Below are 5578 nucleotides of genomic sequence, written 5' to 3'. Positions count from 1 at the left end.
GTAACTCAGGGAAAAGCCCTGTGGTGTAGCAGATAAAGCTGCCGCCTACAGTGCCAGCATCTGATATGGGTGCTGGGTTGAGTCCTGGCTGCTCCACTTCCAATGCAGCTCTCTGTTATGGCCTGGGCCAGGCGCAGCCATACGGAGCCTCTCGTGGGGGTCAGATGCGGGCTACCCATGAGGCCGCTGCTGGTCGCCACCGCCTGCGCTAGTGCCGCCGCCCCAGCCCCATGCCGGTGATGCCCATCCTGCAGCGGGTGCGCTCCTTCCATGGCCCGCACACCAGCTGCCTGCACGCAGCCTGTGGGCCCATGTGCACCTATTACCTGGTGTGCACCAAGTAACAGAACTTTGAGGTGTACCTGAAGACGCGCTGGCTGTATGGCCTCATCCACTTCCTGCTCTACTTCAGCTGCAGCCTGCTCACCGCAGCGCTCTGGGGCGCGCTGGTCAAGCTCTTCTGCCTGCAGTACCTGGGCGTGCGCGCTGCTCTGCTTCCAGCTCCAGCTGTCGCTGCTGCTGTTGCTGTTGCTGCTGCTGCTGCTGCTGCTGCTGCTGCTTCTGCTGGGCCGCTGGCGCCTGGACTTCAGGATGCTCAATGAGCTGCTGGTCTATGCCACCCACGTCTCCATGCTGCTGGTCCGGGGGTTGGGCTGGTGTTTCCTGGTCTTCGTGGACATGTGAAGCCCACACCGTGGGGGATGCGGGGTGCCAGCCAAGGGAGGTGCCCGCTGCCGCCCCAAACCTGCCCCAGCCACTGAGAAACCCGGGGGTGTCCAGCTGGGCAGGAAGGGGGCCCAGACCCCCTGCTGACGCCCCTGCCGCGAGGGCGCGCTGGTCCCCAGGTGCTGGGCGGCCGGCACCCGTGTTGAGGATGGCAAGTCGGCCCCAGGCAGAGCCCCCACTTCCGCTGCACACAATCTTTTGCAGTAAACTTCGCTGTCTCCTTGAGCCTTTGTTTTCTGCTAATTCACTCGCGGTATCGGAACCCCCCCCCCTGCTGAGGGCACAGGGTGGCAGGAGGGGTGCGGCTGTCCCCCTCTCAAACCCTGCCGCCCCATCTGCAGTGCCTGGTCAATTCTTTATGACGTGAACCTCTTTCTCTCTGTCTAATTCTGCCTCTCTGTAACTCTGTCTTTCAGGTACATAAATAAAATCTTTAAATAAAAAAAGCAGTAACTAACTCAGAGAGAGACTTGGTGTTAGACATTCTAGTCAAAGACCTGAAAATGAAGCAACTACTTTCTACTGAAATTCAACAGACCCCAAAATAGAAATCCACATGCCAATTCTACCTGCCCATGAGTTCTCAGCACTGGTACCACTTTATCACTGTTGTTTTCCAAAGGACCCTTATATATGTAAGTTACTGAATACCTCTGTGCCCATTTTGTCTCATATTGTGCATAAAATTTGCAGTTTACAACATTTTCACATTTTAACCACAATTCTTCATTACCCACGGGTCACTGATATGCAAATAGGCTAGTTTATATTTTTCCATGATTCTCTAGTAAGTTACAGACCAGGATACTAACAAGCCTTCTGACATCAACCATAGTGCTGACACCCTCAGGTAGCAGCTCCTAAGTCTAAGAAATCAGGCCCTGCCAGTGCTGTGGCTCATTTGGCTAACCCTCCACCTGTGCGCCGTCACCAGGGTTCTAGTCCCGAATGGGGCACTGGATTCTATCCTGGTTGCTCATTCTCCAGTCCAGCTCTCTGCTGTGGCCCGGGAAGGCAGTGGAGGATGGCTCAAGTGCTTGGGACCTTGCACCCACATGGGAGACCAGGAGGAAGCACCTGGCACCTGGCTTTGGATCGGCACAGCACACCAGTTGCAGCACCAGCCATAGTGGCCATAGTGAACCAATGGAAAAGGAAGACTTTTCTCTGTATCTCTCTCTCTCTCTATCTCTCTCACCATCTAACTACCAGTCAAAAAATAAAACCAAAAGTAAACAAACAAAAAAATAAATCAGGTGCTTTCCATTGCTTTCCAGATTTTTAGTTTTTCACTATAAAGTAAGCCACACACACACACACACACACACACGCACAGTATAGTTACCAAAAAGGCAGTCCCACAGTATATTTCGAAAAAGGGTTTCTACTGCTTAAACACTACTAAACCAAACTTTTGTTGCTGTAGTCTCCCACATATTTAAAGTTCCTATATTTTTCCTCTTCCTGAACTGTTACTTACAGATTTATACTTGGCAACCCAAAATAATTATACCAGTATGCTTCAGATGTTATTTTTCCAAGTTCTGAAGTATAAAAAATATTATTTAAAATATTTTTATCATTATTGGGACACTTATACATCCATATATATCATAGAATAATATTTGGCCATATGATGAACCAGAATAATCCTTGAGTTTTAGATACACTTAATTTGAGAGCCCTAAATGACCACTTGACTTTAAGAATTTGTTTTGCACTATATTACATTGGCTTAAATAAATGAATTCTGCATGTTATTAGAATACTACTATGCATAAGTAATACGTCAGCACATAATTATGTTGCTAATTATAGGTTGATAACTCTAAGTGAGCATATGCAGAGATGAGGAAGTCTAAGTATCATATTTATGGGTATTTAGCCAATGGTTAAGAAACCAGTTAGGATGCCTGAATCTGAAGTCAGGACACCTGGATTTGATTTTTGCATGAGGCTTCTGATTCCAAAATCTTATTTTTTAGATTTGTTTTGTAGAATTGAGAGGTAGTGTTACAGACAATGAGAGGGAGAGAAAGAGAGAAAGGTCTTCCTTTCCTTGGTTCACTCCAGAAATGGCCGCAGTGGCTGGAGCTGTGCTGATCAGAAACCAGGAGCCAGGAGCCCTTCCCAGACTACCACATGGGTTCAGGGGCCCAAGGACTTGAGACATATTCTACTGCTTTAACAGGCCACAGCATACAGCTGGATTGGAAGAGGAGTACCCTGGATTGGAACCATTGCCTGTAAGGGATGTGGATCCCACTTGTGGAGGATTAACCTACTGTGTCACAGCACCAGCCCCTCAAATTTTTATGACTTAAGGACTTGAGCCATCTTCTACTGCTTTCCCAGGCCATAGCAGAGAGTTGGTTAGGAAGAGGAGCACATGAGACTAGAAAGGCACCTATTTGGGATGCGGGTGCCATGGCACCAGGCTCCAAATTATGACTGTGTACTCTGAGAGTTGGGAGGTGATGGCTGAAGTAGTTGACTCCCTTTCAAACATAGAGAAGACCAAAACTGTTCAACTGGCACGTGGATGCTTTGTGAGTCAGCATTGGCCAATGCAATGTCTCTAGCTCACCAAATCTCAAATCATCAAAAAAAAAAAAAAAGAGGAAAGAAAGAATATCTTATGTTTAACAACATTCAAATTATTTTGAAAAATGGAAACTACGATGGACAGTATTCAGAATCCCCAGTGGGTATAATTATCCTAATCTTCTATCCCTCATCTGGATGTCATTTCTATATAATGTAGTTACTAATCCATTCATGAAAACATTTATCACTGTTAGTATTAAATAGATGCACATATCTATATCTACTCATGAATATTCCAATAAATAAAAGCAGTCCCAAGAAAGAATTCCAGAAGTTTGAAGCAGTTAAAGAAGCAGTAGTTGGAGCAGACGTGAAGGTGCAGCAGGTGAAACTGCCACAAGAGACAATGGCATCCATATCCAAGTGCCATTTGGAGTCCTGGAAACTCTGCATCTCACCCAGCTTCTTGCTAATGCACATAAGAATGAGGCGGTTCATGATCCTAGTCCTTGAGTCCTTGCCTCTGCCACACAAGTCAGAGACCTGGAAAAAGTTCCAGGTTCCCGGATCCCGCCTGGCCCAGCCCAAGTTGCTGAAGAAATCTGGGAAAGTGAACCAGCAGATGTAAGATCTCTCACTCTCTCACTCTTCCAATGAAGTAAATGAATGTCTTATAAAGTAAGAAAAAGTGCTACAAAGAAAACTATCTAAGAATAATATCAGAAAGAAATGAACATCCTATTTGGATCTGCCCACTCTAGTTTTATCATTTAAGCATAGAGAAAAAAATGTATAGATATATAATGAATTACAACTAGATTATTTTTCAGGTTTAATCAAATAAAGGAAATTTGTCATTATTTCCTTTTCTCGCAGAAAATTTTCATGAATGTCAACATTTTTCCAATGACTGGTTTGGCCACTCCTTCCCTTGAAAGGAAAATAATATGACTTCAGGAAGCAATGTTTTGATTCACTTGTCTACCCACTCACTCAGGAAAGCAACACTTACTGGGACTATCAAGTCACAGTCACAATCCTAAGAGAAGCCAAAAGGAAGAAAGCTTGATTTTACCCTATATTCAAGTGGAGGAACAGATGGAGGAAAACCACAAGAGCAAAGTCAACTATCAGTTCCCCTCAGACCTGGAAACAAAGATATCAACTCCCACCGCTCTTATTTCATGGAGTATTGGAAGCCTAATCAAGAGCATATAGAAAAAGAGGAAGCAGGAGTCAGACATGGGGCTGTCACTCTCAGGGGGGCAGGACAAAGCAGGGCTGAACTCCCAGAGGGGCAAGACAAAGCAGGACTGCCATAACCAGAGAGGTGGGACAAAGCAGGGCTTCCACACCCAGAGGGCCTGGACAAAGCAAGACTGCCACAGCCACAGGTCCAGGACAAAGCAGGGCTGTAACTCTGAGAGGGGCTGGACAATGCAGGGCTCTCACTAACAGGGTGTGGGATAAAAAAAAAAAAGAAAAAGAGAAAAAAAGTCATCAAAATTTCATAGGAGGAAAGCCAAAAGTCCATCTTTGCAGATGACATGATTCGACCCTCAGAAACACCTCCACAGCCCATCAGAAAGCTGTGAAAACAAGCTGGCACTGTGGCTCAATAGGCTAATCCCTCGCCTAGCAGGTCCACCACACCAGCTTGTAGTCCCCATTGGGGCGCCGGATTCTCTCCCAGTTGCCCCTCTTCCAGGCCAGTTCTCTGCTATGCCCAGGAGTGCAGTGGAGGATGGCCCAAGTGCTTGGGCCCCGCACCCCATGGGAGACAAGGAGAAGCACCTGGCTCCTGTCTTCGGATCAGTGCGGTGCACCAGCCACAGCGTGCCCGCCATCGCAGCCATTGGAGGGTGAACCAACAGCAAAAGGAAGACCTTTCTCTCTGTCTCTCTCTCACTGTCCACTCTGCGTGTAAAAAAAAAAAAGAAAAAAAGGCTTTGAAAACGGGTGAACTATTCAAGGAGGAGGTAGGTCAGGTAGTCTGTACCTAAGGTGGTCTCAGGCCACTCCACCCATGCTGACAGACCCCGGACTGGGATTTCATCCTACCCACCATTTTCACACCTGATCCCCCTTCTGAAAGTGGAAGCAACAAGCCTTCTTCCAGGCCGAGAATGGCGGCCACCTCTCACAGACTCAGAGGCCTGAGGAACCTGTGGAAGCTGTTTTCAGCCACAACCCACAGGCTCAGGCCACTTCTCTGAGCTCCCAGTGACTGCTGCCAAGCAATGCCTGAACACACAACTGCACAGGCGTGCCTGGCTCGCGAGCCCTGTGGGCTGCGCACAGAAGC

General features: G+C 47.4%; 1 pseudogene; it reads left to right on the top strand.

The window, feature by feature from the left end:
- Positions 1 to 230: 230 nt before the first annotated feature.
- Positions 231 to 684, top strand: LOC103346594 (transmembrane protein 250-like; annotated as a pseudogene).
- The last annotated feature ends 4894 nt before the right edge of the window (positions 685 to 5578 follow it).

Source organism: Oryctolagus cuniculus, unplaced genomic scaffold (assembly GCF_964237555.1).
Source record: "Oryctolagus cuniculus unplaced genomic scaffold, mOryCun1.1 SCAFFOLD_110, whole genome shotgun sequence".
Classification (NCBI taxonomy): Eukaryota; Metazoa; Chordata; class Mammalia; order Lagomorpha; family Leporidae; genus Oryctolagus; species Oryctolagus cuniculus.
The sequence above is the reverse complement of the archived record's forward strand: the minus strand, read 5'-3'. Positions and strand labels throughout refer to the sequence as shown.